The sequence below is a fragment of the Telopea speciosissima genome, chromosome 11 (genome assembly GCF_018873765.1).
Source record: "Telopea speciosissima isolate NSW1024214 ecotype Mountain lineage chromosome 11, Tspe_v1, whole genome shotgun sequence".
Classification (NCBI taxonomy): Eukaryota; Viridiplantae; Streptophyta; class Magnoliopsida; order Proteales; family Proteaceae; genus Telopea; species Telopea speciosissima.
In genome coordinates, this window is record NC_057926.1 from 39,725,745 (window position 1) to 39,738,240 (window position 12,496).

The 12,496-nt window shown below is 41.1% G+C and overlaps 1 protein-coding gene and 1 pseudogene across 1 annotated transcript in view; one reads left to right on the forward strand and one right to left on the reverse strand.

The window, feature by feature from the left end:
- Positions 1-12,496, reverse strand: part of LOC122645848 (protein FLX-like 3) — a 56,654-nt gene that overhangs the window by 24,175 nt on the left and 19,983 nt on the right. The window lies entirely within an intron of this gene.
- LOC122645849 lies at positions 10,844-11,844 on the forward strand (annotated as a pseudogene).

Here is a 12,496-nt window from a genome sequence, read left to right on the forward strand (position 1 = left end):
CACAAGGAACCTCTAGAGATATAAATAATGGGTCTCGTAACTTTTTACAATTCATTATAGCCTAGCGTGCTCCGAGTGACAACATGTAATGTAGAGGAGATTTCTGTAGAATTCTTGGATCGGTTGGACCGACAGAAGTCCACCCGATCAGGTCGAAAGTAGTAATTTGTCAGCAACTTTGGATAGCCATAACTTTTGACTCGGGTTGAGTTATGGGAGCCATAATACCTTTTTGGAAACGCCAATCAGTGCTCTATAGGTTGTCCAATGAAAAAAAAAATGAATTTATTCATTGGACCAAAAGTTTTGAGAGTCAAATTCCATCATTTAAGGGGTCTATTGGGCCTCAAAAGTTTTGTGCGTGATTTAGGAATCTTAGTTTCCTATTTTATTTTTACTATATTAGTTCGTTTCCTATCTTATTTAAATTTCCTTTTCCTTTGTAATCTGACCTCCTTATATAAGGGTTGTTTTAGACGAAATAAAGTATATTGAAATTTATGAACGAAATTGCTTTGTTTGCCAATCTTCTTCATTGGAATTATGATTTTCTTTACATTGAGAATTTGAAGGTCCGAGACCTAGCCACCATACTTCCCACTGCGTCAACATGAAGTATCTACAAAGGGAGTGAGGCTCTCTTGCAATATAAGACTCTTTTCACTTTGTTACCTACGTAGGCCCCTTCCTCAGATTGAGAACCTATTCTATTAATAGAACTACTTTGAGTTGAGGGAAAATATCCAAAGAAAGGATTTAATCCTAATCCTATTGAACTCATTAGTATATATGCATGATTAAATTTTCTTCACCAACCTACTAAATTGTTCTACGAATTTGATCTAATGGAATACAATTCCCAACATGAGAACCTCATAAAAACAGAGGGAATGGAAAATAAAACTTATTTTCCTGACTAACTAATGGAGTTATAATGCTCATGAGGCTCACATATGTGTGAGTGAGATTAGCATTTTGTTCTTAAAATGCACTTGAAACTCTGTGGCAGCACACAAAGAAAAAGGGAGGGGGGGAAGGTTGGATCGAAAAACCACAGGACTATTTTGAGGATTGAGCTCGTTTACGGATTGGGTTGAGCGGTCATCATGCTACACTCAACTTCCAGGCCGTTAGGTGAATTCCATGCCGATCCAATGGTTGGTAGACGAGCTCAATTCAAAATTCAAAATTTATCGCTCAAAATACAAAAATGCCTAGTAGTCAAAGAGCTTGTCTACCAGTGAAATCTAAATGACGGGTTGGGAGTTGAGTGCAGCACAATGGCCGCTCAACCCCAGGCAACAGACGAGCTCGATCCAAAGACTATTTTTATGGCTTATAGACACCCAGTTTCAAGTTGTAACTAGCAGACAACATTGATAATAATGGCATGGAAGCGGCGACATCCTTCAGGGATGTGACATCGGTGGCCAATCAACCCTCTGTCCTTAAATCTTTGCAAAAGGGATGATGGGATGTAACGTGGCAAGACAGTGATGAAGTTGTAGACGATAAGGGATTAGGGGTTTCAGTGTTCTATCCTCCCTTGCATGGTCATGGAATGGGTATTGTCTATCCTCATTCTTCCATGAAGATTGGTAGCTAAGAGCTCCCATACTCCTATGTATATACTGTTGGACAAGTGTGTGTCCATCAAACCCGGTTCGGTCCGGTTCAACCCGGTTCACCTTTGTATTGAACATTTATACATTTTAGTTCAATATTATCACATGCGATATAAACTTTTTGAGCATTATGTGTCCGTAAGTTATACTTAAAATGGTAGTCACGACTAGGGTTTGGGCTGGGTACCCTTATCATATGGTCGTCGCATTGGGTATGCCTAGACATGTGATGTCAGGGTATGAATGCGAGTGCTCACATGTTTGATGTGTGCATTGGCGAAGAATCTACTTTGTCGATTCCCTCATGTATTCTGTCGGATGTAGAAAGGGATAGACATCATCACCGATACCCCTGCACTCCGAGGGAACCCGTCACCGCAAAGTGTGATCGCATTTTTGGTTCATCAATGACCGAGACTCAAGCGAGTCAAAGCCGGTGTTCTGGGAATCCATGAACACTTTGTGAGTGAAGGAGTTATCCAACACGGTCACCACTGCCCGATTGGGGAACACCAAGATAGAGACTGTTTGTGTATGGTCGGATCAGAATCTGGATCCAGTACCGTTTTGGAAATGGTTTTGAAAATTTTATTTTACATAAAATGATACATTATTTATAGTTATTTCAAATAATGTGTTTTATCGAGTTTTGCGGGACCCGATCGGATGCACAGACGCTCTTATATGGACATATACTATGGATTGGGGTTTGGCAGTACATGTGTACATGCCCTAGATTCCATAATGATGGTGTTGATTAGTGGGGGGGTTGTATATGATAAATTGTTATCATATAGCGAGTTATTTAGAATTTGCTAATTTAATTGGCTCTTTATTTAATTAATGGATTTGGTGCTAATTGTAATTATCCATTAATAATTAAATAAAGAATCTAATTAATACTTTCCCTATTAGATTCTGCTTCTTCACCTGTGTAGCACTTTGAGTTTAAACAAAACTGTCAGACTGAGAGAGAGAGAGAGTCAGACTCTCACTAGGGCTCTATTAAATCTATCTAAGATTTAATTAAACCCTATTATTATAAATAAGGGACCATAATACGCAGAAGGGAGGAGCTCTCCATGTTTTTTGAGCAGACACTCTCTCTCTTACGTTTTTGGTTTCTCTCTCTCCCTCTTGTGATCCCTCTTCTTCTTCTTGCTTCTCTCACCTGTGTTTGAGAGTTAGGGTTTGTGAAACCCTAGATATGTGCTGAGGAGTTTGAGGGCATCTGGGACTGACGTGTAGAACCTTGGTAGCACCATTGGAAGTTCAGATCTGTTTGCTTGGAGCGCTCACTGGAGGAAGAACCACTGTCTATTGGAGGAGCAACACTTGAGGCTCACCAGGTTAGCAGTTCTTTATTAATTCCTTCCGTTTATTGATTATTAATATTTATGGGAAGCGAAAGAAACTTGAATCGATTAATTTCCGCTGCGCATTCGAGTATGGGATGGATCCCTCTTGCCATATGATGGACTAGAGACGAATTTCTCCGTCCCTATTGTGATAATTAATTTTATGGGACGCAATAGGGAAGAAGAAATCCTAAGAGGGATGCACCAGGGTTCCCATGGGCGACTGTGGGAAACCCTAAAATTTTAATGGGGCACCCATGGGACACCATGGGATAACCCTGGGTATGCAAAACCCTAATTTTTTTGTATATTGGTTTCCCTAGGGAACCATGGTTTGATCCCTGGACCGTTGTTTGACCAACAGTGTGGTATCAGAGACACCTTTTCCACCCATGAATATTAGATAATTAATAGTTTAATATAATTATCATGAGTGGGATGCAAGTTGGCACATGGGTGGTTAGAATATGGTTGTTGTAACACCTTCCCATGTGCACATGGGTAGTTACAAGGTTGTTAGTGTAACAACCTACCCATGTGATGATGGATTTGGTTTGTTTTATTTATTCCAATTATTGAAGCATGTATCCAATTAGGTTGTGATTACTAATTTTTAATTTTAAAATTTTTTAATCATATTCTATATGCGGGGGGGAGCGCACACTGCCAAGCCTCTGCACACGCCCTCCCCCATGAACCTACCCTTGTGCGCATCCCCTTGCTGGCTGCTGCCTGCGGGCCTGCAGGCTGCTGTCCGTGGGCCTTGTGCCTATGGGCTGCGCAGGGAGTGCCTGCAGCCTGCGCAAGTGGGCTACATGCACCCCCCTTGTTTTCCCTCCAGTTTAACATTAAAAAAATAATTTTTTTTTTTTTTCAAAACAGAATTTTATTATTTTGTTTTGTTTTTTTTGGAGGATGATGATGGGTGAAGAGATTCTCTCTTTACCTACTTGCAATTAAAATGCGATTTTAATTTTATGGGCTTGGATACATGTTATCACATGCGATGTGGTGGTTCAATAATTGAAGAAATCCATGTTTTAATTTTTGGTTTACTTGCTTTAATGCCCATGCATGAAATTATATTATGATGTGATTATGGGAATGGCATTCTAATAAACGGATGGATTGTTTATGTATGTGATACATGGGGTTATGGGTGGATGTGATGCTTCTCTCTCTTTCTCTCTCTCCCCCTATCTTTTTTATAAACAAATGTACTCCACCCCATGGGCAGCCCAAATGGTGGGTTGGTTTCTCCATGCGGGGTTTCTTTATTATTATGGAAAGAAAAGTGTATAGAATTTTTCCTAGGTTCCCATTGTAATTTTAGAAGAGTTAGGACTCCCAGGGCATGTTGATGGTGATCCACATGTGATGCTCAAAGCTTATGGAGATGTAAGTCACCTACTTTGAAGACGTAATCGGGCGGAGGAGATGATCGAGGCGTGGCATCCATGGCATGATAAATGCACCCAAAGTTATTAGTTTTATTTTTATTAGGAGGATTCTTTAATTACTTCTGATAAAAATGCCGCCATCTCATAATCACTTTTAATTAATGTTGATTAATTATATTGTCTAAATCTATCCATATATGTGAGAGTTAATTAATCCCTCTTTATTCACAATACATGTATGATATGGACTAGTCTTAATCGGTAGACATGTCCATGGCCTCCTATTGAAGATAAATGTAGAAAGTGTGTGACATGACCCCGCATAAGCCGACAGGACATTGCCAGGACCTCTGTCACACATTTATCTATATTTACCTCTATCTAGATACGTTAGGGTATGGATAGTGAGAGGGCACTGCGACAATGGGCCATCTTTCATGATTCCATGATTCTAACTAATGCAATAGGTAAGTACATGACTTGGGTGTATGTCAGCCGACAGGATCTGGACATGACACCCAGGTGGCCAAAAATATTGGAAGCCCATGAGGCGGACAACTTAGTCCACACTACTATGGTGTGTATAATGACTCCCGACAGGGTAAGTTATGCATGCAAGGGTTGTAGGTATCCAATTCATCTTTTGGGTTATGAGGGAAACCCAAATCATGAAAGACCATTGATGTGTGTGTGCTCAATTTATTATTTTCAATGGTCATTAATTAGCGTGTGATTATTTACTTGTGCATATGTAGATTAATATACGATGGCTGCCGTTAATTCCAACCTGTTAACACTCATTAGCGAATACAAACTTAATGGTACAAATTATGTCAATTGGTATCGGAGCATTAAGTTGCTCCTGACTGCTGAAGGACTGTACACAGTTCTAGATGAACAAGTTCCTCCTCAACCCGACCTGAACGATTTTGAGGCAAATGAAGAGATGTAAGAGTTCCTCATGAGGGATTCCAGGGCATCACTCTATATCCTAGGATCGTTGGAAAAGTCAATTGTAGACTCAGTCAAGGATATACGCACTGCTGGGGGTAAAATGGATAAGCTTGCTGAATTGTTCAACAGGCAGTTGACACACGCACATTTTGATGCGGTGAGTCAAATCCATAACTCTAAGATGTCCCAGGGGACTCCAGTGATGGATCATGTAATGAAAATAATCAATCTGTTTGAAAAACTAGAATCCATGGGGACTGATTTCAGCCTGCGATACAAGACTGATGTGATCTTAACGTCACTCACTTCTGCCTACGCACCTTTTAGGATGTCCTACAAGATGTCCGAGAAGGAGATGGAGCTCACCGAGCTTGCTAATGCACTAGTAGAGGCTGAAGCGTCCTTGAAAAAGGACAAGGCTGAGGTCAATGCAACTGAGGCAAAGCCTTCTTCAAATGGGAAGAAGAAGAAAAATGGAAGTAAAGCAAGACCCTGAAAGCCAAGGGTGGAAAGTCTGGCAATAAAGGCAAAGGCAAGTGCTTCTATTGCAAGAAGGAGGGTCACTGGAAAAAAAATTGTCGTGCTTACCTGGCAACTTTGAAAGACAACAAGCCGGATGAAACAGAGGCTGCTAAAGAAGGTACATGTGATGTTCACGTTCTTTGTGAGTCTAATTTATCTTTTGAACCGACCAATTCTTGGTTGGTGGATAGTGGATCCACTGTTCACATTTGCAATGATTTACAGGGATTCAAAGAGACAAGGAACCTGGAAAGAAATGAAGTGCATCTTCGGATGGGCACTGGAGCTGAGACCATGGCGTTGGCTGTGGGAACTTTTATTTTAAATTTTAGTTCTGCTAGTTTAAAGGATTGCTCTTTCAAGAGGAAGATAATTTCAGTTTCAAAACTTGTTTTGGACGGATATAGTTTTTCCTTTAATTCTAAATTGATTATTCGTTTTAATAATTCCTTTGTGGCATTCGGATATATGCAAAGTGGTTTGTATTTTCTAGATTACCCTATTAGAACGAATGTTGTTTTAAATGTTGATTTGAAACGGAAAGTAGCTCCAGTGAACTCAACATATCTGTGGCATCTAAGATTGGGTCACATAAATGTGGACCGAATTAGTAGATTGGTAAGGGATGAGCCCTTAGAGAGTCTGAGGGTGGAACCATTCCCCACCTGTGAGTCATGCCTTCAGGGCAAAATGACCAAGAAACCCTTTAGCAATAAAGGTGCTAGAGCCACAGATCTATTGGAGTTTATACACACTAACGTGTGTGGACCCATAAACATACAAGCAAGATATGGGTATGAGTACTTTATCACGTTCACTGATGATTACTCTAGATATGATTACATTTACTTGATGCGTAGGAAATCGGAAGCCTTTGATAAATTCAAAGAATTCCAAGCCGAGGTCGAAAGACAGCTCGATAAACGCATCAAGTCGTTACGATCAGATCGTGGAGGAGAGTATCTATCGAATGAGTTTAAAGAACATCTCATATCCCAAGGGATAGTTAGATAGCTAACTAATCTAGGCACACCACAACAAAATGGTGTATCCGAACGACGCAATCGGACCCTATTGGATATGGTCAGGATGATGCTCACTTATAGTGAGCTACCTCTTTCTTTCTGGGGGTACGCTTTAGAGACGGCGATATATATCTTGAATAGGGTTCCATCTAAGTCTGTAGCCAAGACACCCTTTGAGTTGTGGAAGGGGCGAAAGCCCAGTATTCAACACCTTAGGGTATGGGGTTGCATAGCACATGTGCGAAAGCAACAGACAGACAAGTTAGAATCCAGGACTTCGAGATGCTATTTCTTAGGCTATCCCAAAGGCACGATAGGCTATTATTTCTATGACCCAGTTGACCAAAAGGTCATTGTAAGTAAACATGTCACATTTTTGGAGGAAGAAATGATGACCCAGAGGTCCGAACCAGTAGTCATAAAAGAGCTATTAGATGGCCCAGAAACGTCACTTCCAGAAGTAAGACCAATTGACATACCCACTGAAATACCAACACCTGAGGAACCTCGACGCAGTGGGAGGACTATTAGACCACCCACCAGGCTAACTCTTCTAACCGAAGAGGAAACAGTGGAAGAGTTCCACATGGTATCGGTTGAATCGGATGATGATCCGATGACATACTCTGAGGCTCTAAAGGATGTTGATGCCACTAGGTGGCTAGAAGCAATGCGCTCTAAAATCGATTCGATGCATTCCAACAAGGTCTAGACTCTAGTCGATCCACCACTTGGCGTCAAGCCAATTGGATGTAAATGGATCTTCAAGGGGAAGAAGGGCGCAGATGGAAAGGTTGAAAGATTCAAAGCGAGACTGGTAGCAAAGGGTTATACCCAGAAAGAGGGTATAGACTATGAGGAAACCTTTTCACCAGTAGCGATGATGAAATCCATTAGGATTTTATTGGCTATCGCAACACACTTTGATTATGAGATCTGGCAGATGGATGTGCAGACTGCATTTCTAAATGGGTTCCTTCAAGAGGAAATCTACATGGAACAGCCAGAGGGGTTCTCTTCCTTGGAGGAAGAAAGAAAGTTATGCAAATTGCAGAGGTCCATTTATGGGCTGAAGCAGGCTTCTAGGAGCTGGAACATCAGGTTTGATCAATCAATCAAATCGTTTGGTTTTGATCAAAACATGGATGAATCATGCGTTTACAAGAAGATCAGTGGGAGGGCAGTATGTTTTCCTATTTTATACGTAGATGACATATTGCTGATTGGTAACGATGTAGGATTCCTTTCATTAGTAAAACAGTGGTTATCCACAACGTTTTCGATGAAAGACCTTGGTAAAGCTAGCTATATCCTTGGGATCAAACTCGTAAGAGATCGCCAGAAAAGGATGCTAGGCTTGTCACAGGCGACCTATATAGACAAAGTCCTGGCCAGATTTTGTGTGGAGAACTCTGAGAGGGAAAGTGTTCCCTTCAAACATGGAGTCAGTCTTTCTAGATCTCAATATCCTCAGTCTCAAACAGACATTGAAGAGATGAAGAGGATTCCCTATGCCTCAGCAGTAGGGAGTTTTATATACGCTATATTGTGTACGAGGCCAGACATTTGCTATGCAGTAGGTATGGTAAGTCGTTATCAATCTAACCCTGGACGCGAGCATTGGAGTGCTGTCAAGAATATCCTTAAGTACCTAAGAAGGACTAAGGAATATTTCTTGATTTTTGGATCTGATCAGTTGTCAGTATTGGGATACACAGATTCGGATTTCCAAACTGACAAGGATGATAGAAAATCCAAGTTTGGGATGGTATATCTAATGGGTGGAGGTGCCATTATGTGACGGAGTGCGAAACAAAAGTCTACATCCTATTCTACTACCGAAGCAGAATACCTTGCAGCTTATGATGCAGCAAAAGAAGGTGTTTGGCTGAGAAAATTCCTATCAGATTTGAAGGTAGTCCCTGATCTTGTCAAGGGCTCTATTCCCCTGTTATGTGACAACAGAGGGGTCATTGCACAAGCTAAGGAGCCTAGGGCTCATCAGAGGAACAAGCACGTGCAGCGGAAGTATCACCTCATCAGAGAGATTATCCACCAGGGTGACATGCGTATCTCCAAAGTGGACACAACTGAAAATGTGTCTGATGCCATGACAAAGGGTTTGTCACCAGTAGTGTTTGAGAAACACATGGAGGGCATGGGTTTAAAATGTATGGGGAATTGGCTTTGATGTACAAGTGGGAGATTGTTGGACAAGTGTGTGTCCATCAAACCCGGTTCGGTCCAGTTCAACCCGATTCACCTTTGTATTGAACATTTATACATTTTAGTTTAATATTATCACATGCGATATAAACTTTTTGAGCATTGTGTCCGTAAGTTATACTTAAAATGGTAGTCACGACTAGGGTTTGGGCTGGGCACCCTTATCATATGATCGTCGCATTGGGTATGCCTAGACATGTGATGTCAGGGTACGAATGTGAGTGCTCACATGTTTGATGTGTGCATTGGCGAAGAATCTACTTTGTCGATTCCCTCATGCATTACTACCAGATGTAGAAAGGGATATCCTGTCATTGCAAAGTGTGATCGCATTCTTTGGTTCATCAATGACTGAGACTCAAGCGAGTCAAAGCCGGTGTTCTAGGAATGCATGAACACTTTGTGAGTGAAGGAGTTATCCAACACGGTCACCACTGCCCGATTGGGGAACACCAAGATAGAGACTGTCTGTGCATGGTCGGATCAGAATCTGAATCCAGTACCATTTTGGAAATGGTTTTGAAAATTTTATTTTACATAAAATGATACATTATTTATAGTTATTTCAAATAATATGTTTTATCGAGTTTTACGGGACCCGATCGGATGCATAGACGCTCTTATATGGACATGTACTATGGATTGAGGTTTGGCAGTACATGTGTACATGCCCTAGATTCCATAATGATGGTGTTGATTAGTGGGGGGGGTCGTATATGATAAATTGTTATCATATAGCGAGTTATTTGGAATTTGCTAATTTAATTGGCTCTTTATTTAATTAATGGATTTGGTGCTAATTGTAATTATCCATTAATAATTAAATAAAGAATCTAATTTATACTTTCCCTATTAGATTCTATTTCTTCACCTGTGTAGCACTTTGAGTTTAAACAAAACTGCCAGACTAAGAGAGAGAGAGTTAGACTCTCACTAGGGCTCTATTAAATCTATCTAGGATTTAATTAAACCCTATTATTATAAATAGGGGACCATAAAACACAGAAGGGAGGAGCTCTCCATGTTTTTGGAGCAGACACTCTCTCTCTTACGTTTTTGGTTTCTCTCTCTCCCTCTTGTGATCCCTCTTCTTCTTCTTGCTTCTCTCACCTGTGTTTGAGAGTTAGGGTTTGTGAAACCCTAGATATGTGCTGAGACGTTTGAGGGCATCTGGGACTAGCGTGTAGAACCTTGGTAGCACCATTGGAGGTTCAGATTTATTTGCTTGGAGCGCTCACTGGAGGAAGAACCACTATCTATTGGAAGAGCAACACTTGAGGCTCAGCAGGTTAGCAGTTCTTTATTAATTCCTTCTGTTTATTGATTATTAATATTTATGGGAAGCGAAAGAAACTCGAATCGATTAATTTCCGCTGCGCATTCGAGTATGGGATGGATCCCTCTTGCCATATGATGGACTAGAGACGAATTTCTCCGTCCCTATTGTGATAATTAATTTTATGGGACGTAATAGGGAAGGAGAAACCCTAATAGGGATGCACCAGGGTTCCCATGGGCGACCATGGGAAACCCTAAAATTTTAATGGGGCACCCATGGGACACCATGGGATAACCCTGGGTATGCAAAACCCTAATTTTTCTGTATATTGGTTTCCCTAGGGAACCATGGTTTGATCCCTGGACCGTTGTTTGACCAACATATACTATGGTTTCCATTGCAGCTTCCAAACAGAGAGGATTAATCAGAGCCATCAAGGGCAGCAAAGAAGGAAATGGCTTCTTCAAAAATCTCATCGGCAACAGTTATCTCCCTCAACCGTGCCAGCCCTGCTCAAACTAGCTTGGTGGCTCCTTTCACAAGTCTCAAGACTGGTTTGGCTTTCCCTGTAACACGCAAACTCAACAACGACCTCGTTTCTCTCCCCACCAATGGTGGCAAAGTCCAATGCATGAAGGTAAGCTTCAAGAATTGGTAGTGATTCATTGAAAGTACAAAACTTGAAGGGATTTTAAAGGGTTGTGAATGCAGGTGTGGCCTCCACTAGGGAAGAAGAAGTTTGAGACACTATCATATCTCCCACCACTCTCATCTGAATCACTGGCCAAGGAAGTCGAGTACCTCCTTTGCATGGGTTGGGTTCCTTGCTTGGAATTCGAGTTGGAGGTTTTTTAATTTTTCCCTTGTTCAATCTCTGCTTTTAAGTTGCGCAAACAATTGCTAGCTCAGTTGGTTGGTGGCATTGCAAGTTGGTGCATGCCCCCCCAGGAGGTCAAGGGATCCATTCTCCTGGATTGCATATTGTGTCAAAAAAAGGTACCTTTCTCCCCCTTCCCCCTCCTCCCCTAGTTGTAGATTGTGGGCTTGTCTTAGCCTTCCCCTTAGCTTGTAGTTGGCCTATGGGCCCTTGAGTAGGATAGTCCAAACAAAAAGAAGAAAAAAAAAAACCCTGCTTTTAAGCTATACCCATTAATTTGTTCATTACCCACTTTACAGTTTGGTTTGATGTGATTCGAGTTGTCTTTGTGTGAAATATGTATAGCAAGGATTCGTGTACCGTGAGAACAACAAATCTCCAAGGTACTATGATGGCCGCTACTGGACAATGTGGAAGCTGCCCATGTTTGGATGCACTGACTCCTCACAGGTGTTGGAGGGAGCTGGAGGAAGCCAAGAAGGAATACCCCAACTCTTTCTTTCGTATTATTGGATTTGACAACAAGCGTCAAGTGCAGTGCATGAGTTTCATTGCTTACAAGCCTCCTAGCTTCTAAACTTTAGGACTAAAACCCAGTTGGGTTGTGTCTCCTTTTTTTTTCTGGTTTTTTTCAAAGGATCCCCTGTTTTCGCTGAATTATCTCTAAAATGTAGGAGATGTGTTCGGCGAAATGTACATTTGAAGAGTAAGATATAGAAAATTAGTCGATGTCTGCTCTCATTTTTTTTGATAATGTTACCACTTAATATTCTACTTATTTTCTTCTGTTACTCTCTCTCGAACTCTCTTGAATTTGGTTGAGAGCACATGGATAAGAAGCTTCTTCCCAAGATTGCAGTTTCTTGAAAGAAAGCTACAATTATCAATTATTTACAACCTTTTTTCTGTTGGGACAAGATAAGACAAAGGACCACCTGCCACGAGACATGCAATGAGGATGTCTAATCATAGAATAGAAAAGGTGTACCTAGTGCATTAGATTCCCAACACTGTAAGGTCTGGAAAGAGCCATATGTACACAACCTTACCTTTATTTTTACAGAGAAGCTCTTTCCAGACTCCAACCCATGATCACTTGGTCACAATGGTAGTGGTCACAATGGAACAACCTCTAGGATGTCCAATCATAGAGCTAAAAAATCCAAATTATCAATCCATTGTGTGGTCATCCAAAGTCTAATGTCACTACCATTGATGAGATGTTGTGGC